At 44.7% G+C, this 27,238-nt stretch overlaps 1 protein-coding gene across 5 annotated transcripts in view; it reads right to left on the bottom strand.

Annotated features, from left to right (window-relative positions):
- Positions 1 to 27,238, bottom strand: part of THSD7B (thrombospondin type 1 domain containing 7B) — a 633,259-nt gene that overhangs the window by 346,783 nt on the left and 259,238 nt on the right. For 2 of the 5 annotated variants that reach the window (XM_082197355.1, XM_082197356.1), the window contains 3 exons: positions 26,651 to 26,772; positions 25,864 to 26,027; positions 23,869 to 23,920 (listed from right to left, as the gene is read on the bottom strand). The gene's annotated coding sequence lies outside the window, so the exon portion shown is untranslated. Of the gene's footprint in view, positions 1 to 14,386; positions 14,556 to 14,903; positions 14,924 to 15,177; positions 15,321 to 23,868; positions 23,921 to 25,863; positions 26,028 to 26,650; positions 26,773 to 27,238 lie in introns of those variants that run through there. The other 3 variants (XM_082197357.1, XM_082197359.1, XM_082197358.1) reach the window with 3 other exon arrangements.

Below are 27,238 nucleotides of genomic sequence, written 5' to 3'. Positions count from 1 at the left end.
GACATGGATCAAGGAAATATGCATCATAATTCCAAGCTTTTTGTGAACATCTGAGGCATCAATAAAATGAAGATTATCTAATAAAAATAAGAGGTCATGAGGGATACATGTCTGTGCTGCTCATCAACCCTGACATCTACGTTAGCATACCCTCCAACTGCCTCGGAAATGCCAAGACAGTCGTGAAAACCCTTATCACAGCTTTTCACTTGGCCATTCAGAATCCCAAATTCCCTTGGCCAGCGGACAGGTGCCACAGAAGCTGTTCCTAAGGCGGCAAGGGAGACACTGGAAGGAGACATGAGGGCTCCTGCCCAAAACCTAGTTAGCGCTTACCGGGCTTTGGGAAGAAGGCAAGTGGACTCCGGGACCCTGTCAAAGCCCTCACATCTCCTTCCAGAAGCCAGACCTTTGGCGTCCATCACAAGTTCTTCCTCAGGGCTTGTTTTTTGGTTTCACTGCCAGTGTTGGCTGGAAGGCAGCAGAGAACTCTGCCCATTGAGGTTCTTCCACATGGGGCTCCCTCTCAGCCAGGGAAGGAAGGGTGGTTGCCCAGTTATGCCTGTGCGTCTCACTGCCTCCTTCAGTCCTTTCACCCGGCAAGGCAGGCAGCCTTTGTTCAATGGACTCTGTCCCTCCCAGGGATCCACCCACATTCTCATTCTCTGCTTTGGTGGCATTGTGGGTTAAACCACAGAGCCTAGGACTTGCCGATCAGAAGGTCGGCGGTTCGAATCCCCACGACATGGTGAGCTCCTGTTGCTCGGTCCCTGCTCCTGCCCACCTAGCAGTTTGGAAGCACGTCAAAGTGCAAGTAGATAAATAGGTACCACTCTGGCAGGAAGGTAAACGGTGTTTCCGTGCGCTGCTCTGGTTCGCCAAAAGCGGCTTAGTCATGCTGGCCACATGAGCTGTACGCCGGCTTCCTCGGCCAATAAAGCGAGATGAGCGCTGCAACCCCAGAGTCAGTCACAACTGGACCTAATGGTCCGGTGTCCCTTCACCTTTACCTTTACCCACATGCAGAGGCATACCGAGGCTCCCTTGGCAAGGAGCTGTATTGACTCCCTTCATCCCATGCCTTTACCTGAGAGTAAATTCCACTGAACGAGGCAGAGCTTACTTATGAGCAGGCATGTATAAGAGTAATGTTATTTGTGGTGCATGCTCTAGTTATCTCCCGCTTGGACTACTGCAATGCGCTCTACGTGGGGCTACCTTTGAAGGCGACTCGGAAACTACAACTAATCCAGAATGCGGCATCTAGACTGGTGACTGGGGGCGGCCGCCGAGACCACATAACAGCAGTCTTGAAAGACCTACATTGGCTCCCAGTACGTTTCCGAGCACAATTCAAAGTGCTGGTGTTGACCTTTAAAGCCCTAAATGGCCTCGGCCCAGTATACCTGCAGGAGCGTCTCCACCCCCATCGTTCTGCCCGGACGCTGAGGTCCAGCGCCGAGGGCCTTCTGGCGGTTCCCTCATTGCGAGAAGCAAAACTACAGGGAACCAGGCAGAGGGCCTTCTCGGTAGTGGCGCCCGCCCTGTGGAACGCCCTCCCATCAGATGTCAAAGCGATAAATAACTACCTGACATTCAGAAGACATCTTAAGACAGCCCTGTTCAGGGAAGTTTTTAATCTGTGATATTTTAGTGTATTTTTTGTTTCTATGGAAGCCGCCCAGAGTGGCTGGGGAAACCCAGCCAGATGGGCGGGGTACAAATAATAAATTATTATTATTATTATTATTATTATTATTATTATTATTATTAGGGTTGTGCAGGGCTAGGGAGGTGAAGTAATTACTCCCACCAAGCTCAATGAAATCTTATTCAGAGTAATTGTGTGGAGAGTAATTGTATTGCACCCAAACACGGACATGGGATCAAGTGGACTTCCTTCTGAGGCACCAGGATGCACATTCCACATACACATCATGAAGGTAAATACTCCTAAACATAATGGGATCTACACTTGAGTAAGTATGCACTGAATCAGGTTATTAGACTGTGACCCACAGAACAGGACCGCAACTCCGTGTGCACTGACCGGATCAGGTCAAAATGCAATGCGAGCCTTACATGTGCCTATTCATAAGCAAAAGCCATTAAGTTCATTGATACTTACTCCCAGGTAAATGTATAATGTACAGGGCTTCAGCCTGAAAAATATATGCAGAGGTATCCTGTTTTCCAATACCAGTGGGAGAAATAACTCTCTCACATTAATACACTATTATTATTGCTATGATTATTTTGTTGCTGGGTATATATATACAGGGGACGCGGGTGGCGCTGTGGGCTAAAGCCTCAACGCCTAGGGCTTGCCGATCGAAAGGTCGGCGGTTCGAATCCCCGCGGCGGGGTGCGCTCCCGCTGCTCGGTCCCAGCGCCTGCCCACCTAGCAGTTCGAAAGCACCCCCGGGGGCAAGTAGATAAATAGGTACCGCTTACCAGCGGGAAGGTAAACGGCGTTCCGTGTGCGGCTCTGGCTCGCCAGAGCAGCGTTGTCACGCTGGCCACGTGACCCGGAAGTGTCCCCGGACAGCGCTGGCCCCCGGCCAATAGATGTGAGATGGGCGCACAAACCCCAGAGTCTGTCAAGACTGGCCCGTTCGGGCAGGGGTACCTTTACCTTTACCTTTATATATATACAGAGCGGCACTGGAATAAATTAGGTCCCTGCCTGCAGGAATTTACAATCTACTGTACACACCACACATTCAAAAAGTATGTCACAACTGAAGGTGTGATCCTACACACGTCTCCCATTTTCCTGTGAGCAAAATCCTTAGCACTCTGCAGGGGTTACTTCCAAGGAGTTAAACATCCAGGCTTGCACCATGAGAGTAAAATAAGAGGAGGAGCAATATATGTAGAATGAATGTATGAATTACACATACATACATTATTTAGGCCCCGTACACATCTAATGCACAAATCCTGGGTTTCAAGAATAGAAACAGATTTATTGCAACAAAATTAATTTGTTGCAACAAAATAAATTGTGCGGAATATTTTGATGCTCTGGGATGAGCTATAACATTAACAAGGAGGGATGTTTCGCCTCCACAGCCTCCTATCATTTGAGCGCTCCAGCTCCCTTTTGCTGTCTTGTAGCAGTGTGGGAAGAAGCGGGGGAAAACCCCTCTCTTTCCCTTTGGCATGCAGATGGAAGTTCCAGGGGTAACCACGCACCCATCTCCTCCCTGCTCACAGCATGCTGGGGGGGGGGAGGATGCTGGAGAAGGAGACAGAGGAGAGAATTGGGGGCAAAGGGGATGCCTATTACTTTAAAGCAGTGGTACCAATGTAGAATAGAATGTCCCAGTTTTCATCTGAAGAATGTTGGAGGCCATAGGTTAGACTATAGATCAGGGGTCAGCAAACCTTTTCAGCAGGGGGCCGGTCCACTGTCCCTCAGACCTTGTGGGGGGCCAGACTATATTTGGAGGGGGAATGAATGAATTCCTATGCCCCACAAATAACCCAGACATGCATTTTAAATAAAAGCACACATTCTACTCATGTAAGAACACACTGATTCCCATCTGCAGGTCGGATTTAGAAGGGAATTGGGCAGAATCCGGCCCCTGGACCTTAGTTTGCCTACCCATGCTATAGATAATAGTATCTCTAGTAGCCTACATGTGCAGATCTGAACATGATCACTACTTGAACCAGCTCAAAAATAGACCTGCCTTTGCTTTACCCCAAAACCAAGACTCAGTGATCAGCAATTTTTTAATGTTGTAGAATAACTTGACTTCAGTGTGGCAATAACCACTGCATTATTAGCTACTGCCTGTGGTTATAGGTATCTAAAGTTCAAAAAGCCTTCTGTTTCCACACCATTAAGTCCTCATTTAAGGAGTGTATTACATTTGGTAGCAAAGAATGGATTGGAATTGCTTATTACCCTTAGTGGTGAGGGGGGCAGGAGGAAAACAACTCTCTCAGTACCTTCCTGATCATCCAACCAACCCAGCAACTGCAATTAGTGGCATTTATCTTGGGTAGAAGCCACTCTGAAATAATCAAATACTTAACATTATTCCTGGGTTCAAAGTGGAGACAATCACCTGAATTTCTGCCCTGGAATAAACCTAAGGCATTATTGGTGATATCATTAGAGCATCGAAATATTTTCTCCTCAATGAAATCACCAAACAAATGAAACAGGAGGACTTATAAGATGCCTAACATTGCTGTTATTATACTACTGAAGCTGCAATCCGGTGCATGCTTACCTGGAAGTAAACCTCAATATGCTCAGTGGGGCTTACTTTTTTTCTTTTTTCTTTTTTTTACTGGGGCTTACTTCTGAGTAAATAGACAGGACTCACTGTAACTTAGGTATTTAATTTTAAGGAAGCATTTGTTATGTTGCAATGAGCCTGCTTTCTTTGTTTTTGTTTTTTTCCCTTTAAAAAATTGATGTTTGGAACTCGGTATTAAACATTGACATGTTAACTACATCTCCAGTGACTGCACTTTAACTACAGGTAATCTGTTAAACAGCACATTCCCAACTGGGGAGTTTAATTAGGGTGCAAACTGCTATACAATCCACTTGCCAGATTGATGAAGGAAACCTCTTGCAAGGTGATCCAGAAGGCAGTGTTGGTGCTATTAATCATATATCTTTTAGAGGAAAGAACCCACTCTACCCCCCCCCGCAAAAAAAACCATTTCATTAAAAGCATTCCTCTATCAAATATTTTTTTGAAAATACTTTTTCTCCATCCTTCCACAACAACAACAGATAATTAAAAATCAGGATGAATCTGTGATGTTGTTGTTTAATCTAGTTGAGGAAGAATGACTCCTATGTTTAGAGAAAATCCTGTGTAGTACCTTCCACAATGGGTGTCTCATTATAGTTGCCCTAGTCCAGAAAGGCATTTAGCTGAGAAAGAAAGTGCAGCACTCAATTGACTTCAGGGATCAAACAGGTGAACAGCTGCCAGACAGATTCTGTATTGCTTTTTGCCAGGTTGCCACCCTAAAGATCAAATCAACGCATGTCAAAGCTAAACACAGGGGGCTTTATAGTCCAATCTAAAGGTACACACAATCTCGATTATGTCTACAACACTTCCAATACTCTCAGTGTTACTCCATATAGCATTTCCACGGAGAATAAGAAGTGAGAAACACTAATCATAGAGTCACAGTACCAAGATGCAGAAAACTTGAAGCAGCTTTCAGGAATAGGGCTGGGGAACCTGTGACCCTTCAAATCATAAAACCATAGAGTTGGAAAGGGATCCAAGAGTCACCTAGTCCAACCCCCTGCAATGCAGGAATCTTAGCTAAAGCATCCATGACAGATGGGCATCCAACCTCTACTTAAAAACCTCCAAGGATCACACTGTTGACTCGTGTTACACTTGTAGTCCACCCCTAGATGGACTAGTCCACCAGGTGCCCCCCCCCCATCTTTATTTGTGCATCTGGTTCTTCCTGCCTAAGTGCAGATCCTTACTTTTTGTTTCTGGACTACAACTCCCTGCACCCCATCCCTGTCCAGCGGCCATTCTGGCTGAAGCTGATGGAAGTTGGAACCCAGATACACCTGGAAGGCCACAGACTCCATATCCCTGCCGTAGTGTGGACTGGCATTGTGCACTTTTCTTCTTTTTCATGAGCAACACTGATCTGGATTCTTGGTAAGCTATTATGTCAGACAATGCTGTGTTTGAAGATGTTGTGGATTAGTACATAATAAACCCTTCTTGCCTTAGGTCCCAGATTTCAACACTTTGGTACTTCCCAAAGGGCTTGTTTTAGTCCATCGGATAACCCAAGGCCCTTCACTCATGCTCCCTTTCCTAGTATGAAGTGGTTGCAAAGGAAAGACTCTCTGCTGTAGTCTTGCTGGACTTTCATTCTCTAAATAAGATGTGCACTGTGGGTAGTGAGGATCCCCTCCCCGCCGAATGTGGCCTTGCACTTCTCACATTCCAACAGGGTCAAGATAACATAAAAGTAATGCGAGCACAACTATAGTTCATATTTAGCTCAGAAGAAAACACTTGAAACATGTGTATGTTAGTACTATAATGCATTCAAATGACAAGACTCTGGAGGAATAAAATTCATACCAGTGCTCAGCAAGCACTTGGTATAATTCACTTGCTACATTTATTAAGTTCGACCTATTGAGAACAGCTCAGTGTCAGAGCAGATGCACAAGTATAGAGATGCACAAGTAGCTAAATCTTTTTAAATGATTAATAAAGGCATCTTGAGCGGAAATGGTGTCCAGTGGAAGAATTACATGTTTGCCTATCAGTGGAAGGCATTTGCAGGAGATAATTAGAAATATTTAATCCAACCATCTCATACATTAAAAGTTTGATGTGGGTTTTTAATAATAATAAATAAATAAATAAATAAATAAAGGTTACATGCAAATCTGTCAAATGGGTTAACAAAGTTCTGCATCCTCCAGGGAGACTCAGTAGGTAGCCTTCATTAGCCACAGATTACATACTGCCTCAGTCTGTCAGTTCACCTCTGACTGTGTAGAAACAGTCCTGTTATGACTTGTGCCCATATAGGCAGATATCCTCACATCAGGGATTACTTCTTTATGATTCGCCATCAAAACATTAAATCATTTGCTGTTTTAAAATTATTCCCATGAGAGCTGTATTTCTGACTTCAGGAAATTCATCTCAAGGGGGCCACTCTGCTTTTACATTGCAAGTTTAGCAGGAAACAGAAAAAGAACATGTCCTTATTAAAAAAAATAAAATGAAGACCAATCACAATCACACCAATTCTCATATAAATCTCCTTGGCACAGAAGTGGTTGCTTGCACCCAGAAACAAACACATATTCTGTAACCTACCAGTCCTCCTCTCTTGCGCTGCCACTTGTGTTTCTGAACATGCAGAGTTTTCCCAAAGCAACAAGAAATACTGTGAAGCAACCACTGGAGGATCCTTCCAGCCTCTTGAAGGCAGAGCTTTTCTCCGGCAGTGCTTTATTTACCCAAGAAATCGTGGCTAGCTTTATTCTGTTATTTTAGTAAAGCAAAGAAGTTGAAGCAAAGTCTGTAACATGATGGAAGCACCAAGTATGTTTGATGAAGCAGCAGGTGCTCCTGGCCACAAGCCAAGAGGGAGTTAGGATGCTTAAAACCACTGAAATCAAAAGCCTTAAAGCATAGCTATCACCATGCTGGATGGGTCAGAGAATTTCTGGTTTCTGCTATCCAGACTATCCTCACTTCCACCTGCCATATCTACACCAAACCTGTAGTTGTTTGCAGATGTAGGAAATCAGGTTGGCATAAAAGGGGTTCCCACATCCACAAAAGGTCAGCCCATTCAAATGAATAGAGGCGGTTCTGCACAAAGTGAATGGGAGTTTTTGCTGGGGCTCCATGTGCTCCAGAAAAGAGGCAGAACATTAACCTGAATGCGTTCATATTCAGAATCTTTCTTTCTGTTCCAAACTGGCAGCTCATGCCATAGCCCCGCTAACGTTGTATCATAATAAATGTTTCTACCACTTTGTAACTTTTCTGCATGTGCTCTCGATTAAGCTGCCTTACTCAAGTTAAAGGTTTGAATACAGAAGAATTGGGTGCATCCAGTCACTTTCTCATTTGCCAAAAGTCACTGCTCCCGTTATTTTTCCCTGGGGGCGGGCGGGGAAGTGCATTCCAAATCACTCCAGGGGCACAACTGCTGTGTAGGAAGGATTCCTACTGTTACTTGCAAGTCACACACTGAGAAGCTGTGCTGAGTCTTATGCATGCAGCAAACTAGCTCCTAATGAAATTCTGTAATGAAACAGAGCCCCCAAACCCTTCAGCCTACAGGGCCATCTAACCCATAGGCGCTAGGGGTGCAGGGCACCCAGGCGCCAGGCTCTCAGGGGCGCCAGGCCAAGAGTCTGGGGCCTGGGAGTTGAATCCAGGGAAGAGCCCACCCATTGGTCGAAGTGCTGCGACGGGCTCTTCTGCTGTGGGCGGCTCTGCGCTGCAAGTTCGGGGGCGACCGAGCCAGTGAGATGCTGAGGCAGCCAGCCAGCTCCGCCCTCCTGTGCGCCTGGGACTGAGCGACCTTGGGGGGGGGCACCGGGCAGATCTTTGCACCCCAGCACCGCATATGCTTAAGACAGCCCTATTTATAGGAATCCTCCCATCGCAAAAGCCAAACTGTCTGCCATGCCATTTCCTCCCACACCTTCCTTGCAAATTCACGCTCCTTTCCTCTCTCTCTTTCTCCTTATCTCCTATTCAAGTCATGATCCGATTGGCATACACACTCGTCTCCCCCCCCCCACGCTCATTCTGCTTCAACATCACTTAATACCATGTCTTTTTCTGTGCCTTTTCTTCCACCCTCCTCATTCATGCATTCACTGTCCCAATCAGTTTGATATTACCTTGCCCTCTTTGTTCCACCCCACCCCCACCGCCTCTCCTGCCTCCCACAACTTCTATTTTCATTCAGCAGAAGTCTTTCTTGTCACATATCATTTCTGTTCAGGGTGGCCAGCACCTTTTCCTTTGTCACTCATGCATCTCAGTCTTTGTTCACATACCATACTTCCAATCATCTTTCCCAAGCCTCCCTTCACACATGTGGTTTTTGTTAACTCTCTTAAATGCAGCTCCTGCTTTCTTGCTGGACCCATTTCCCTTACAGCAGCTGACCTACAAAAGAGCCTCCCCCCTTTTCTCTACCTGTCTAAGCAGCCTGTCTGGACCCTTTTGCTACAAACCACTCAACAGAAAGGGGCCATGTTTGGCTCCCAAAAACTAAATAGTTTATTAATGTGATCTGATTATCTTTCTCGGCCAGGTTTTTATTATTATTATTTTTTATTATTACATATATACTCTCCTTCCCCCCCCCACCCCCAGGATCTCAAGGTGGAGAACATGGTTCTCCCCGCACTCCCTCCCAATTTCATTTTAACAATGACCCAGAAAGGTAGGTTAGGCAGACAGACTGAAACTGGTCCAGTGAGTTTCCATCACATACCAGAAATGTGGGTTGCACAAATATAGTGGACGGGGAGGTCTTGAACGACAACCCCACTTCCCTCCCAAATTGAGATCTGATGCTGCCTGAATTAATATTATTCATTTGTGTGTTACCCGCACCAATGCCTCTAGGTGATGTGTAATATATTAAATGGGAAATGCAATTAAAAATCCATAAATACAATTATTTATATTGGGCACTGATGTAACTATCAATAAAGCAATATATAAAAAGCTTCTCCATCCTAAGTACCACCTGGACTCTAATGCAATACAATTTTGGGGTCTTCCTAAAAAAAACCTGAACAACTTTCAGGGTTTCCTGTTTTTTACTTTTTGAAATATGGCAACCCTAGACAACAGTAGCAGGGGGTATATGAATACTATAGTATATATTGAAATACACAGCAACATAAGACTGTTTTGATACTACTGAACTAACCCATTTAAATAATTTTTCCTTAGAAAACCAGATGGCAACAATGTTGGAGGCCACTTAGCTGAAAATAATTACCCAGAAGATTTCATGACCTCATTCTTAGAATAATTTCTCAGGTTATCCAACTAATTATGCTACTGGTCTGTTGGATATCAACCGAGAAACTCGTCTCTCACCACTTCTCAGAACATCTGCCAGTTACAAAGCATTTATAAAACTCTTTCCCACACATGCCCTTCCTTTTTCCCAGTTTACCCTTGTTCTGAAAGAGCTACCCAAGTTTTCTCACTATAGTTATTGCAGTTGATTGCCATTCTTGTTTGCATCTTTCAATAGACCTCACTAAGAAGTGTGAAGATGAGAATCCTCAAATGTGGAAATAGAGAAGATATGCAAATATGACTGCATAAGGAAGTGCTATGTAAACAGTAAATACATGCAGACACTAGGATATGCAGTTGCTCCTGAAGGAGAAGTGTGAGTGCTTGAATATTTGCAATCACATGCAATGGAATACATGCATACTAATTCATATATATATTTCTTGCAGAAGATCAGACGCGTATCTGAGTCTCATCATACGGCCTGGGTTGCCTATGCACAAATCCCTGAGGCGTGCGGCATGCCTGGCCCACAACCTTGTCACAGGATGAGAAGGGCTATAGCTGCAATCTGCCATGCAGAGAAGGAAAACAAATCCTGGCTATGTTTAAGTAGCATGCAAAGAAGGAAAAGAAAGCTGAAATGGCAGTTATTATGTAACACTGGCTGGTTCATGGGGAAGCTATATTCCCTACCCCTACTTTGGTGCAGGGGAGGTGAACCTTTTTTAGACTGAAGGCCACATTCACTCCTGGACATGTCAGTGCTAGGTGGGGCCAGAGTGGGTGCAGCAATGATTGTAAATTTTACTTTTGAACAGGAGGCAGGTTTCTACACACACACACACACACACACTCACCCAGCCCTCCCTATCCTCCATCTAGGCAAGGAAGGGTCACCATCAGAGTTCAAGGGCACATTCCAACCAGGCAAACACTCTGTGGTCTGGGGAACAAGAGTGTGGCCAAGAAGAATCTCAAGACCTTCTCACCTGTGCTCTAAAGGGAGAGGGAGATATCATTATAACATCTGCTGTTGCCGATACCTCCAATACTCACCCACCTTCACATCACAAGCTAAACATTAGTCTAATATTTATTTTACACTTTCTAAAATTCTGTCAGTTTCTAAGAACCCTTAAGGAGCATGGGTTGTTTCGTATCATACAATACTTCGTAAACTACCCTTATCCTTTAGGACAAGGTGGGATAGCCCCAAAAATTAGGCAAAAAGAAGCGCAGACAGTCCTTGAAAAACAATGTAAGTAAAGGACTCCTACATATGCCTCATACAAAGTAGCACGTTGTTCAAGAAATCTAGGGGAAAAGTTTCCAGATTTCATATAGCATAACATAGCACTTCGTATAAGCTGCAGTTGCCAACACAGAAAATATGCTTCACAATGATCTAGGCACCCAATTGGAAAAAGAAATGCAGCTCAGAAGCCAGAATTAAAAACCAGCTATATAACTTCTTGGAAACAATAGCTACAAGACACAGAGCTTGTTTGAATGTCCTTGCTCAAACAGAAGTAATGAAGTAGGAAGGAACATGACCCTAGGGCACAAGTCAACAGCCTACCATAATGCATACATATGGAGCACAGCAGCTAGCATCTGTCTAGTCCTCTATGTACAGCACAGTGAAAGATGAGCACTAAAATGATATGCCAAAAATACAAACAGAGGTTGCAATCCTGTGCACAACTAAGCCTCTTAAATCCTAGCAGCCCCGATAGGGATTTTAATCAGCCTACAAGCAACATTGCAGCCTGAGTCCACAATCTTAAGGTACTTCGAAAAGGTATTCTTGAATTATCAGCACAGTTCCACTTAGGAAGACCCATTTGTCAAAGTTTGCAGTCATACTGAGATGTTTATACACACTTATGTACTTCTGCAATCCTTTACTTGTTTACCTACTTCTGAGCTGACAGGTATATATATAGGATGTCATTGTTGGAGTACTTTGTTGCATACTGAGAGTATTACACAGCAAACTCTGAAACAAAATTACATAGATCCTCATATGATAACTTCCTAATGTAGATTTTCTTACGTCTTGCACATCCTTCGGTATCAAGGATAAAAGAGAAAGTGCAATCAAGTAGAGCACAGTGTCAGCTACAAAGCCTCCCTGTTTCTGATCAATCTATTATACTTTATTGATTGGGAGCTGCTCTGAGAGTTTTTACTCAAGGGCACGGTATAAATTTTCTAAATAAATAAATAAAATAAAAATAGCAGCCAGGCTTGAAGACATGTAACAACCTGTCCTGAGAACTTGTGTGTTGCAAACCAGTTCTTCAGCTGGTCGATTACCTCTCCCACTATCATTCAGATGTGGACATTACAGTCTCCACACTACCTGACACACTTCTTCTGGGCAAATATATGGCATATTTCCCATAAGGAGAGTTTACTTCCCCCCTCTTTTTAAAGGGGACAGGTGAAATTCAAAAACAGGCAGGACAGAAAGTTCAGCATCCTGAATGCTATCTGCATTCCATATAAAGTCTCCTATACGCAAGTCACACACAAAAAATGTCCTGCTGAGTGTGTACAGACTAATCAATTAAGAAGTGACCACAACACAACTGACTTGCACAAGTGATGCTAACTTGAACAAAGCACCACATATTTTAAAAAGTGAGCCCAAACTATTTTTAAAGCACAGAAATATTGGCATCCTGTTTAACAGATGACTGGAGGTTTCTAAGATTTAGTAATATTCAGTAATTTCTCATATAGGTTGAAATCAGTGTGGTATGACTGCCTTTCTCCCAATTTACCAGCAATTTCTATAAAACATCTCATTTAGCACAATCCTAAACACATTTATATGGAAGCATACCTCAATCACTCCAGTTGAAAGTGTCTTCTAAGTAACTTTGGTTGGGTGTGCAGAATTCACATGTAAAATGAACTCACTTTCCTGACACCAGCAGAAGCACAGCACAGGCTAACTGAATGCTGTACTATTAATTACCACGGTACTTCATGAATACTTTGATATTAAAATCTATTAATATTAGAGGAAGACTCATGTGTCTGCTGGTTTCATCTTTGCAGTGCAATTCTATAGATGTCCACTCAGAAGTAAGCCTCACAGAGTTCAGCTAAGCTTAGTGACTACAAGATGATCGTATTCTTAATTGTGTAAATTGATTTTATTATTTTTAGGAACATCCAACTTTTTCAAATAGCGTCTACATAATAAGAGAATGATCCTGCAGCAAGGGCAAGATTACTCCTGGAGTTTTGAAGTATAAAGGGGGAAAGGGAGACTTGGAATCAAAAACCTATTGCTGCCAATTGCTCTTTATCAAAGAACAAATTTCTACATGGCTTGACCTTGGTGCATTTATCAGAACACTGGGGGAAGAAGCTGAAATGTGAAGATGACCTGATCGACCCCAAGAGTAATGGCTTTTCAATAGCTGACCCAAACCAAAGGGTTATGCAGGTAAGAAGAACAGTGAAATCCATTGACTCAAAGGGTCAATTTCAGTCTTTCAAAGAATGCAGAAAAGACAAATAAAAAGGGTTATGATGCAGGTTTAATGTGCAGGAAACAACTTCAGGGGTGAGTGTATTTTACTGGGAAAGAGAAGTGTAGCATAGTATGAAAAATATATTTAAAAAATGACAGCTCAATAAGAATAAAGTGATAGCTACTTTTGAAGAAAAAAAAGAAACCTTCAATTTATGCAGGGGGGGGGGTTCTTCCCAAGACTATATATTTCTTGCTACACATGAAAAAAATAATCACATTCACAATGAAGAGTTTGCAGTCTTAATAAAAGGCTTTGCCTTTATTAGAAAGGGAAAAAGTTTCCTACCCCCCTCTTCCATGGAACAACCTTAAAGCAGCTATTAGATTCACGTACCAGAAAGCACAAAAGGGATGTCCCTGAAGATTAGCTGCCTTCTAGTTACCCAACAAACCTGTGCTATCCTTGACACTACATCTGAAACATAAATTCATCATCTTGACATTCAGCAACTGCCTGGAAACACACATACACACACCAGGAAACGTTTTACCGCACGCATTGTACCAGGCATGGTTAATAAAACACAGTGAAAATATTGAGGCACACTTAAAGGAGGGAGGGAGGGGGAAACTACTTGGATCCCCCCCCCAATTTTAATCATACACAGTATCAAAAAATACAGCATGCATTCAGAAATGCCATGACAGCATCTATCACTTTCCCAATAAAATACATCTCTCCCCCCCCCCATGAAATACAACCAAGACACATACTAAAGAGCAAACCTGCAAGGCATTTTAACCACGTTGATAAGAGACTATCTGTTCCAAGGAAATGATAAGCAACTGATCCCATTCTTAAGATCTCTAGAAAAGTGTTACAAGGAAAATGAATGTACTTGAAGCGGTAGGAAGATTGTTGATGGGGTTGTGTGTTTTTTAGGCGAGTGTGTTTATAATTCCCAAGATACTGAAACTCCTTTTATACAGCGACATGCTTGAAATTAAGACAGGGAGACAGAATGACTGAACTAAGCAGTTTCACTTTAAAGGCACATTCACACCCAACCTAATCGCGTTACCCAAGAATAAGCCTCACGGAGTTCAGCGATGATTTACTGCCTAGCAAGCGTGTTTGGGATCAAAGTCCTTCAAACACCCTGGCCAAAAGGTGCGCAACCAAATCTTGTGAATGCCTGCTAAGAGTTAAATCCCACTGAATTAAAGGAGGGCTTGGTTTCCAATTAATACCTCGGACTGCTCTGTTGCAATCTTGCGCTGGTTTACAGAGCAGTTCTGTGCCATTGGACTCTAGGAACTGCTTCTGGCCAAAACATACCTAAGGACCGCGCTGCCAGTTTCTCCTGATGCTACAGCGACTCCTTTGCAACTCCCGTTCGCTGTCGTTTTTACCTCGCCAATGTGAAGACTACGGAACAGACTACATGATCTCATGTAGGGATCAGATGCTATCACGTTCCCTCCCGCAGACGCCCGCAAACTTCTTTCCTGTATTGGGGGCTGCAGATCTGAACAATCGCAATGCAGATTGACGCCCCCCCCCAAAAAAAAAGAATCAGAAACGAAAATGAACGGTCCTGGGAGCTCGCTGGATCACTCCCGAGAGGGCAGCCCTTTGGATCAATTGTGCACGGACAGTTCACTACAAAGGCAATACAGATTTTACACCTTCCCTGAATATTCCGAGGACGCGCGCTGAAAACAAAGCAAAAGAAATAAAAGCAATGATATACCACCCCCACCCCCCCAAAAAAAAGTCAGCAGTACGGAGAGCGCAACCCTCCTCGCAGTTATTAGCATGCAGACGAATAGCGCGATCCTATCTGCCTGCCTACTCCGAAGTAAGTCCTGCCGAGTTCAATGGAGCCTACGCGCAGGTAAGCGAGACCCGGACTGCAGCCTCTGGAGGTCCAAGGGCTTGCCCCGCCCGATCCCTTCGCGATCCTAAAGAAAAGGCGGCCGGGAAACTAACAGGTCGAGGGGGAGAGCCCGCGCCCTCCTGCTCCCAAGTTGGCATCCCGCACGGGCGCAGCGAGAAGAGGCGGCGCCGAAGAGGAGGCTGCTGCGGCTGCCTCCCCGCTCGTGGCTGCGAAGCAGCTCCGCACTTACCGGGCTCGCCTGGGTCTGGCCAAGTGGGCGGCGGCGTCGCACTTCCCCGGGCAGAGGAAGATGGTGGCTCGGCAGCAGCGCACCCATAGCCCGGCGCCCGTGTGCAACAGCCGCCCGGCGCTCGGCCGCTTCGCAGGGGAACAGCGAGGAGCGAAAGGCGCGCCGGCCCAACGCGCCAGCTGCTCCACGGCGCCGCCACCCGATTGGCTGCGCAGAGGCTCCCGCCGGCAGCCAGCCAGCCAGCCAGCCAACCCAGCCCAGCGCAGCCCGTCCACCTGCCTCCGCCAAGGAAGGGCGAGAGGAATCAATGGCAGGGGGGACGCTCAGCTCCGGAGGAGGGGCGGAGGGAGAGAGGGAAGGCGGGGGCCCCGCAGACAGGGCGGCTGCTGCTGCTGCTGCCGCCGCCCGAGGGAGCTCTTTGGTGTAGCCCCAGAACACAAGCCAAGGGAAGAAAGGGCAAGTTCTGGAACTTTAAGAAAGACTCTCGGGGAGAGGAGGGCCATTTGCCCCGCCCCCCGCAGCGTCACCACAATGCTCCTCACCTGGAGCTCCGTGAGGGGGGGGAGGGGAGGGGAGCAAATTAGTGGGCTGAGGTGTAATAAGTTGGGCCCCCGGCAGTGCAGTCCCACCGGTGCCACTTGCTCGCCTGCAGCTGCAGAGGCAGTCTTGGGAGCGAGGGGCAACAGCGACCCTTCCTTGAAACCTTTATTTATTTGTTGGTTTATTAAAAAAAAGAGAGACAAACATTTGTATGCCCCTGTACATAGAATCAAAAGCAGCAATAAAAAGAAATGAAACCATGCAATGAAAAGCATTAAAAAGCTTAAAGCCATCCTTTTGCCAAAGGAGTCCAAGGAAGACTGGTCCATTAAGGCAAAGGGGGCACTGCCCTCCCGACCCTCAGCCAACCTGGGTTCTGACTTACTTCCAAACCAGAAGGCGGCCCTGGCTGCCAGCTTCCTCCTCAGGATCCATTTTGCCTGTGTGGAGCTAGCAGGGAACAGGAGGGGCACCAAGCTAGGATGTGCTGACTTGGCCTGTCATTGGCCCTGCAGATTGTTGGCCTCCCTGCCTATGCCCTGCACTACCTGGGTGCAAAGGGGTCGAGATATGGTTGCTGGGCACAGCACAGACCAGGTCCCCATCCACCCAACAAGACTGGCTAGCAGTTACTCCAGGGTGTTGCTTCCTGACGCCTGCCTGCCTGTATAAAGTCATAATGAGGAGGAAAATAGGGTCTCTGTGCTTGCATATGGCGCACCTGTACTCAGGATGGACCTACACAACAGGGTAAATGAAGTGGTAGAGCTCAGAGTTATGGATTGTACCACAGCAATACTGTAAGTGAGGGGTACCACTTTTTACTTCCCGATGTTTTTTGTTTGTTTGTTTGTTTGTAAAAAAAATCCTGCTGGAATAAAAGCAACAACACAATAGCATACAAGAATGTTGTAACACAACTCTTTTCCTGCTGTGCTTTTTTCTATTTGGAAGGAGTACAAACTGTATCTTAAATGGTATAGTCCATTGTGCCACCTCATTTGTTTGTGTACTCCCAGCTCTGAATAAACCTAGTACCATTAGTTTTTGTCTGTAGCTAATAGAGGCGCTTCTGAATCAGAGAAGTTTTCAGCAATTAAGGGGGGCAATTTTTCAGTCAGCCCCCGTGTCAGATTTCTTGATACTTATGTGGGTGATGTGTGATGATAGACAGACAGACAGCTGTTTCTTTACTGATATCCACACTTATTATATTTAGGTGAGGGTTTTTTATGTGTAACGCTGGAACTTGCATAACAGACATTGTTTCTTTTGTGGTGACTTATAGTGAATACAAAAAGAAATTACAGCTGATACTACTGCTTCTAGCTTTTTGCCAAAGCTTGATTCTGGCAATTAGGTGCCTGCTTTGCCGACCTCCATATCTACTCGTGAAAACCTTTTCTCTGCTAATTTATACAGACTGTGCCACTGTTTAAGACACAGCTACAAATGCCAGTTGAAAAACTGGCACCCCAACTATCCACTGCAGTTGCTTGCCAGAGATCAACCCAACCAGTTACACCCACATTGTACAACAAAGAGACAGCAGGAGCAGTAGTCAGGAAACATATTTCAGCAGCCCTGAAAAATCTTGGAAAGGGTGTCCAGATACACATCCAAAGCATCACAAATGACCAAACAGCTGCAAGCTTGTTGCCCACATGACTTCTCCAATTTGCCTTCTTGCAAATGAAACCTTTCCAATTCAGTCAATAACAGCCCTTCTCTTTCCAAAATTAGTGTTAATGGTGGTTAACAACAGTGTAAAACATCGTGATGATGAGCTTTGTAAAAACATATGTTTATTAAGATCTTGGAAGGGGAGGAAATGGCCCGTACACAGGTACAGTAATAGCAAGCCACACGGTTTGTAAGCAGGAAATGGTCATCTTTATCCCACTGCTTCTATAGATTTCTGACCTCAGCTGTTGCATGCAGTCTTGGGTTGCATCTGTCCATTGGCCAGAAGTACTAATGGCAGAAGTGTCTTGGTGTGCTCTGAAGGGAAGGGTTGACTGATTGTCTGCCTTAGGAGGCATTCTAAAGGAGGGAAGCTGTAGAACACACAGCAAGAGATTCTCACTGTCTTGGCTGTTTGGTTAAGCAAAAAGGAAGACAAATAACCTGCCTTGAGATAAGGAACGCATGAACCTTTGCAAAAGGCCTACCTCTTCTTACTGAGAATTAAGGTCATGTCTTAAGAATAAGAAAAGGCCTTGCTTAAGAGTGCTAAAAACTAGGAAACTATGTGTTCTGGCAATACCATGGGTGTACAATCAACTAGATCAGTCGCTTTCCATGGTGATCCTGTTTAAGGGACAGCAGGTGATTTATGTATCATATTCAGGAAGATAAACTAGTTGCGTGAATGATGTCATATCTGAGTGTGTCAACACTACACAGGTTAAAGAGTGTTATTACCCACCACCAGGTACGCCTAGCCATATTCATGCAAAACAAACGCATGAGGGTTAAAATCGGGAAAGATGAGTGGGGGTGCCTCTCCAGTCCAATAAAGGAGGCTTAGAATCATAGAGCTGGAAGGGACCCTGAAGATCATCTAGTTTAAACCCCTGCAATGCAGGAATATGCAGCTGTCCCATATGGGGATCAAACCTGCAACCTTGGTGTTATCAGCACCATGCTCTAACCAACTGAGCTATCCCAGCTTATAAGCACACCCAGCATTATTGGAGTCCTGATCACAAGGAGACTTTGTAAGCACATTTAGCTGAAACTCTTTCAAGTCCCTTTCTGCTGAAACACCCTGTGGACACAGGAACATTAGGAGCAATCAGCTCCCATATTCCAGTAGATGCTTGCAGAAGACTGTGACCAGATCCATGCATACAGATTTAATGTCCTATATAACACAGATAAAGCATCCAAGAAGATAATGTATCAAAGTTGTGAAACAGGCAACAGTAGCCATTAAAAACAACCCAAAGTACACAAAAGTTTTCAGCTTTTCAATACCTTGCTTTTTATGGCTTTTTCCTTTTTCACAACTTTGATGCATGATTTTCTTGGATGATTTACCGTATCCATGTCGCATGGATCTGGTCACAGCCTCTCACATGCATGTCACTCACTGAATGGGCACTGGTGTTGTGCATCCCTCCCCCCATTAAATTAAAAACAAAAGCAATAATTAATACAGCGTTGGCCACGTGATGACCAGTATCACCAGCTTTACACCTTAAAATGAACTGTTTTGTACTTTTTGTTCCAGCTGTTAAGAGAACACTCAAGTAGATTATTCATGACACGCACCCTCCCGAAACCAAGCACATACACACACTCACTTGGGTGGCTCCCCCTAAATTTAAGCATGCCTGCCGATTTCCACAGATTATGTTGCTGTTGAAAGACAAGACTGTATTTTTTTTGTCTGTTTTGGTTTATTCTGAACAGTTGAGAACCCTACTTGGAGAATGTTCAGGTCTCAGGTATTCACTTATTAAGATAAGTAAGTCACTGATATATCAAGTTGAATATGGTTTGAATTTTATACATTACTCTCTTCCTTTGAAGAATTCTGTTGGCTTCCCCCCACCCTGCTTTTAAAAAATATTTTCTGCTTTCCCATTGTTTGCCTTGTTTTGTACTTTGATTTTGAAGAAGTCATGTTTTCCCCTCAGGTTCCACTTTGTAGTAATTTATGATTATTGTGTTCCAGATGGAGTCAAAACACTTTTTGTTTTTGAAGTCAATGAAGCAAGCAATTTTTCCTTCTCCACTTTTGAATCTTACAGATTGTTAATTGGTGTCTACAAGGTAAAAATGTGGTTGTTCTTTTTTCTTTCTTTTTTTCCTAAGAAGGAAACCAATTTATCTTTCACAGATTATTTTGTGGTTTGTTAAATAATATAGAAAAAGCTTTGCTGACAGTGGCTGTACAGCAGTTTATGGAGGCTGCTGTCACAATTGCCTCTGAAGCTGCCAGGGTGGAAAGGGCAAGGAGGGCAGTTTGGTGATCACTGTCCCTTTCAGTGTGAAGCATCCAAAAGGGACTGCCAGCTTTTGAACTGCCCCTGTAGCTTTAATGGCAGGTTGGTGTGCAGACATCAGAAGGTGACAATAGAGTTATGATGAATGTCGCTGTCTATTATCTCTTGTTAAGCAAATTACTAGGATGGCTGTTCATGTTTCCTCTGTGGGAGCAAAGGTTGGAGGACCTTACAGAGATAATTGCTGAAATGTGAAACCCTTTGGAACATAGGTAGGGAAACTAAGGCCCGGGGCCGGATCCGGCCCAATCGCCTTCTAAATCTGGCCCGTGGACATTCCGGGAATCAACATGTTTTTACATGAGTAGAATGTGTCCTTTTATTTAAAATGCATCTCTGGGTTATTTGTGGGGCATAGGAATTTGTTCATTTCCCCCCCAAAAATATAGTCCAGCCCCCCACAAGGTCTGAGGGACAGTGGACCAGCCCCCTGCTGAAAAAGCTTGCTGACTCCTGCTTTTGAAGAAGATGGACTCATCCTTTCCCACCCATCCTCACCAGCTGCTGTTCCTAGAATTTAATGGTCTGTGTGTGGATAAGGGCTGTAGCTAACTAGTAAAGCACCTTCTTTGCAAACAGAAGGTCCCTAATTTAATCCCCAGCATCTTGAGGTACAGCTGGGTGAGAACCCATCCATAATCCTATAGAAAACTACTGCCTGTCAGTGTAGATAATATTGAGCTATGTGGAACAAGGATCTGACTCAACATAAGGCAGATTTGTATGTTCTTAAGAAACTGTAGTTTGGAGAAAAGAACAAAGAGGCAAAGAGGTAGCTATAGCTCAAAGCATCTGAGGCAAAGGGGTGGCTTGCTGTGGAGAGCTGCATTATGGGGCAGCTTCATAATTATAACTAACCCAAATATTGGGGGGGGGGATAATAATGGCTTGATTTTTTTAAATTCCAGCTAGTGGTATAAATGTTTTGTTAAATAATATAAAATCAGTAAATAAGCCTCCAGTGATCTCTTTTATGAGTGGAAGACTGGGTAGAGCAGATATTTATGCTTTTAGAAACTTCACCAGCTGTTAGGAACATCAGTAGCTGCCTTATTCAAGGCCAGTCTGTTTGTTTATCCACACCAGTAGCGAGTACATGGACTAGCAGCAGCAGCAGCATTCCAGTATTTCAGGAAGAGGGTTTTCACATTGTCTACTACTGTACCTAACTTGGGGTGTGTGTTTTTTTGTAACTAGAGATGCCAGGCAAGATGAAACTAAGCTGCAGTATGCAACATATTAAAGGAAGGGGTGGTAAGTCAGTGGTAGAGCATTTTATAATGAAATGATTTTAGAATGTTTTATCGTTTTACTGTTGTTAGCCACTCTGAGCCCGGCTTTGGCTGGGGAGGGCGGGATATAAATAAATATATTATTATTATTATTATTATTATTATTATTATTATTATTATTATTATTTACATGCAAAAAGGTGCAAATCCTACCTCTTGGGTAGGAGACTAGGAAAGAGGTCTGTCTACAACCCTGGAAAGCTCTTACCAGTCTGACAATCTAGATGGACCAGTTGTCTGACTTGGTTTAAAGACTTCCTTTATTCCTATGCCTGTCCTACTACAGGCAGCGACAACATCTTTCTTTTGAAAAGCCACTTCACATTTATACCCTTTTGATATGCAAGTTTATACACAAGTGAAATCCAGTCACTATTTATTTCCAAGTAAGCGTGGCTAAGGGTGCACCTAAATGAAGCTATTCCATGTAAATTGTGGGCACCATAGGCGTGGGCTTGGATTGATTAGGGTGATCGCTTTGCAATGTGTTTTGGTGTTCAGCTTCTTTATCTGTATTTGGGGTAGCAGAGATTGACTTGGGGCAATGAATCAACACATCCGCTGAGCACCAGGAAGAGTTGGACTGCAGCATCTCCCACTCCAAATCTGCCTTTAGATTAACATTGCTTAGCACTGCAGAATGACCTGTTGTAAAGCTGTTTGGGGTTTTTTGTTATTGCTGCCTTGCTTTCCCCTTCTCTCTAATAGGATCTCCACAAAGGTGGGTGGGGTGGAACAAGACTCTTAAGAGATATTTTAAAGCATACTACCATTGGAAGATATTGACCTAGGAAATTATTTATTTCTCTTAATACTTACTCCCAAAATAATTTTAAAACTTGGGCATTCCAAAATTATATAATAAATGTTTGTGTTTGGACTTTTCTAAATCTTGAGTATTGATTTTTTATTGGGTATATTTTAGTCAGTCTGGAGTCAGATACCGAGTCATGATTTTATAGAAATTTTATTTTAAGATCCTACAAAGTTTGAAAACATTTTTTCCCAGATCTATGTCCATATTTCGCTGAGATATGTTGCTAGACATATCTGCATCCCATTTTGATCGATAGATTTTGTGCTGGTCCCGGGGGGAAGGTTACCGTTGGCGTAGTCAAAGTCCGGTCCTGGGTCACTAGCCTGGAAACAGTTCACAAGGAGCGGGGCGAGGTCCGAAGCAGGAAGCCGGGCGGGGACAGGAACACTGGAAGGTCAGGTCTGGGTCCGGGCAGGAGCAGGTACTCAACGACGTTGCTCCCACAACCTGGGACCGGGCTGACTGGCCTTTATCTTCTCTGAGGCCAGGGGCAGTCCCGGCCCCCAGGAGACCTGCCTCTCCTGGCCTTAAGGCGAGCACTCCTCCTGGGAGAAACCAGTTCCCTCCACCTCTCTGCGCTAAGCCTCTGCAGTTCAGGAGAGGCAGGGGAGTTACTGGACCCAGGGGGAGACTCGCCTTCCTCTGGCAGGGCCGGGAGAGGCGCACCTGTAGGCACTGTGTCCTTAATCACCTCCGGAGCCAGAGTGGAATCACCTGGTGCCTGCTCCTGAGGATCCGGCACAGGTGCAGGCGCTTCAGATCCAAGGCCCCGCCCCAGCTCAGCCGGCCCTGGAGGCGGGGACTCTTGTGCAGGCTGGGGTTCCTCCGGTTCCGCCTCTGAATCGGATTCCCAGGCCATCACAGATTTGTTGTGATGATTCCAGTTCTGTAATTATGTTATAGATTTCTCCTAAGTTTACTTTGGACCTGTCACTTTTTGAAATTAATACTTCAGATCTTATGCTGTTTCTGAGGGAACACACTCCTATGTACAAGAAGCTGGCATAAAGTTACATGAGATACAAACGCCATTCAGCAGCAGCAGCAGCCCACTAAACCCAAAGCCCAGCAGAAGAAAAGCAACCATTTAAAACAGTGTTGTACGCTTGGTTGCCAGGTCATGTGACTGAGCTGAACAGGGTTAAAATCTAGCCCAAGTCCTGCCTCTCTTGTTCCCTGCCACATCACACTTCCAGTATGCCCTGGTTGGGGGACATACACTGCTTGAGCTCTCACTAAACTGGGATGAGCAAGTGACATTGGTGTCTCTTGGGAGATCTGCTGCATCTTAAGCTGCTCATCCTGGCAGGCTGTACCATTGGATTGCTTTCTTAGTACAGCAAATAATCTTAATAAGTCTGTTATGATGTGCTGTATTTGCAAATACCAGTTGATGGGTGCCTGCTGCAGTAGCGAAGCTGCATGCTCCGCTACTGGAGGCAGTGAGCAGGCGGGGGTGGGGGTGGCGTGTGCCCTGGGGTGTGGCATACATCCTGGGGGTGTGGTACGTCACCCGTGAGGGCATGGCGCCCCGCCCGCAGGGGCATGGTGCACATTCTGGGGGCGTGGTGCTTGGTGCATGGGGGGTGCACAGTGCGTGTCTGGGGGGGACGCTGCGATGGCACCCTACTGGAATAGTGGTGCCGGGGGCGGTCCGCTCCCTCTGCACTCCCGTTCCTCCACCAGTGGCCGGCTCCTGCCCCATTTCCTACATTACTGTCTTCAAACACAGCAGTGAATTCAGAAGTTAGCAGCCAGGCCACCTCTGTCCTGTCACAGCTGGTGCACCAGTCCAAGCTGATGAGAGGCACTCCTTATGAAGCAGGCCTCCTAAACCACAAGTGACAAAGCTGGAGCTAGGATTTTGGGAGTGGGGCAACCACCATTTTATAACAAAGCTTCGTTGATCATGATATGCCCTCTTTTGGAAACCATCTGTTTACCCAGGAAGAGGAAAAGGGACCTACTTTCATTCACATTCTGAAGTGGCAGCAATACCTCTGAAGAATGGCTCTTTCTTTGAGCTTACCAGCTGGAAGTGACATTAAACCCTGATGAGATATGTCTTCCAGAAGAAGAATCTACAAACAAAAAGAGAAAAGATTATTCTCTAGCTTTCCTTCTGTGGGCCATCCTTTTTCCTTGCTTATTTTTCAGTGGAAAAGCAGCTGAGAGAGGAAGCACTAATTCCCCTAGAAAGCAGCGCTTAACACCTATGTGGTAGGTGATAAATGCTGCAGTCCTGAAGGGATTAGCACACAAGCTCTTGTAAAACTGTAGCAACACAGAAATCTCCAAGGCTGTTACTTCTCTAAAGCCAAATCTAGGCTAATAGGTGTTCCCCTCCGGCTTCTAGCCCAATGTAGACTTCAAACTACATTGCACTTTCAGATTCTCCAAGTAGAGCAAATGACCTGAGTGTCAACTATACACAAAAAACGAGGCAAGAACAAAGTGAAAAGGTCTGAAAATGTGAACAGCTGCAGCCCCCAGGAGCCACAATTGAACCCCAAAAGTGCCTTGGCTGGGGTTCAGAGGATACCTTTCATGAATGGAAGAGCTCCTTCCATTTGCCAAAAGCCTTGTAATCACACAGAGACTGCTGCTACTGACAGAGAGAGGAAAGGACATTTTTACCAATGACTGCTTTCCACTGCAGATTCCCGTACCATTTCTCCGTAAGTCCTCTATCTCTCAACAGGTTCTGAGTGGCAACTTGCTGATGACTTCCTCCCCTCTCCTTCCAAGGCTAGGAGTTTCCATGAGCACAACTTCACTCACAAGATCTCTGGATTCAACCCAGGTAGTGTGATGTCCTAAAGCATGCCTGCTTGAGATTTCATTCCTTTAAACTGAACTAACAGGTTTAGGGATCAGACAGCAAACAGGCAAAGTTACCACATGTTAGTGGAATAACTTCTGCTGGCAAGAATTTGCCAGATGTGGAGGCCAAAGTTTGTGACTTCTTGCTAACCAAAGCTTATCTGATGAAGTTTATCAGTTCTATTTAGCTGATTGCAGCCTCTGGGAGCTTGTGACCAGACTTGTAAACAGGAGCCTTTGTGAGGGTATCCTGAAGGGGAGGCCAAGAGTGCTGCCTCACAGTGTACATAGAACCAAGAAACATAGATGGCATGTGGCCTGCAGCACTTGTGCCATGTTTGCCTTCCTGCCTGAGAATGTGCAAAGCTACACCGGCAGCAAGTGCAAGAGAAGGTACAGCAACTTGAGGCCTGCCTATACACACTTTGAGCTACTGAGCAAGAGAAGGAAGTTCTAAATACAGCAAAATGGACTGCCCTGGAACAACACAGGTCGGGTGCCCCTAAGGAGAAGGGAGACTGTCCATTGCAGAAAATGAACCCCTGGAGGATCATGACACTCAGAAGCAGGACTGTCAGAAGTAATGTTGTGTCGCTGGAGCTGCAAAATCGATTCCATGCCCTCACCTCAGACACCGATTCTGGGCCAGAAGAGCAAGAACAGCAGTTGCAGATCTCAGAATACATTGAGGTGGATGTGGAAGGTACAGTGTATAGAACTATCTATTCCTGCCACTGCCCAGAGGAGAAAGAGACATGTGGTGGTGGTGGTAGGTGACTCCCTACACAAAACGTCCACCATGTTTACCGAAACTGAACAATCTGAATAGGCAGACAAGTTTAACAAATTTCCATTTTTTTGTACACAATACCTATGCAACATAGAAACCTATTGTGTGCATCAGGAAAACCCAGCAGTCTTTCCCCCAGGAAAAGAATTTATATGGAATGGTTGTTGTGCAGATAGGATGCCACAAGATGACAGTGAGAATCTGTATGGATTTGGGGGACGGGGAGGAGCTTGATGGACCACATACTGTTATTGCATCTTCCTGTCCTATACTATATCATCTACTGTATTTTAAAGATATACTCCTTGAGTAAATTTTTAAGATGTGCATTCCTCCCAAAGTTCATCAAAGGCATTTGGGGGATTAGAATTGCAAAGCAGAGTATCAGTGAAAGAAAAAGGAATGTCTAACCTGGTGCAAGCAGCCAGAAGCAGGAGTTTGAACCCACAGGATTCCTCCAGCTATCCTCCTGCCTCATCTAGCATTCAGATGCTTCTTCTTTTCATCGCTGTCCCTGTTGCTTAAATGGATCTTGCAAGTCCTCCTATGTGATGCTCAGGTAAGGAGGATGGCACCTGGAAGTGAGGATGGAAACGCTAAGAGACGATTCCCTTTCATGGATGAGTAGTGCAAACCTGTATGGGAATAACAAAGCAACGTGAATGACAGCTTGGATCAAATTCATAATGACCTGGTTTGTATAGGCCAGGTGTTATGTAGATTGGAGCTTGTTATTGTGCATCGTTTTGGCAACCCTGCTGCTCAACTGATAGTTCCAAGAAAGCTGGGCACAAAGCCATTTGCTCAAGCAAGTCCTATGCTAAACCAGGCAGACAAGGGGTGCTCCCTTTTTTTTGCTTGTGTCCCATGGGCATGGGAAGCCTGCTGCTGTATCTTCAGTTCTTTTGAAGAGCTTCTAGGAGAGCACGCAAGCTGAATCTCAAAAGGCAGAGGAAGTCTGAATTTAGCACCATGTATTTAACAAATGTATCACTGTGATGATTCTTCTCACAAAACCCCCTTGGATTATAACAAGCAATATGGAAAGCTCCCATTTTATAACTAATACATAGGGTCACTGTCTTCTTCCTTTTCCTGTCTTAGAAGCAGTCAGCCTGACTCATTACAAATACCAGCTCATTTTGAAAGAAATACTCCTGGTTCATTTCTGGATGGAAATAATTATTTGCTGACATACCTGGAAAAGTTTGAACAAGCACCTCTTGAGCATGTGGCTGGTTCCTGAAATATTTGCTTTAATTATTTCCTGCTGCATGTTTATTTTGTGGAGTTCATCACCCTAGGCGTACAGAATGGTTTCTGGAGGAGGTGCAATAAATAATAACACATAAACAAAGCATTACTGGGATAAGTCTGCGATCAAATTTAAAATTAAATCTTTCCCATAAAATTTTAGTACATGTCTATAGTCTCTTAGGTGGTGATGGGGAGATAACTCTAGAAATGAACAGAAGCTGGTGGATCAAAATCCCTCCCCCCAAAAAAATTGTTGAAGGAAGGATCCTTGTCTGCAGTGTATGTTCACTTCATGATTGCCTCTGTTTACAGACTTTGCAGACATTTTGACTACCAGAAAATCCCACAAAAACATATGGTCAGACACACGAGTGAGCAAAATAAATATTTGCATATTCCAGAGGGAACACATCTCCTTTATGCCATTTCAATTTGCTCCAGAACTGTTGGGTGTGATCCAGTAAACATTCTGGACTTTAAAGCCTCATTGATTTCAATACAAGTGGTTTGCTTAATTTTCCCACTGCAA

This window comes from Podarcis vaucheri (assembly GCF_965113315.1).
Source record: "Podarcis vaucheri genome assembly, chromosome: 1".
NCBI classification, from domain to species: Eukaryota; Metazoa; Chordata; class Lepidosauria; order Squamata; family Lacertidae; genus Podarcis; species Podarcis vaucheri.
The sequence above is the reverse complement of the archived record's forward strand: the minus strand, read 5'-3'. Positions and strand labels throughout refer to the sequence as shown.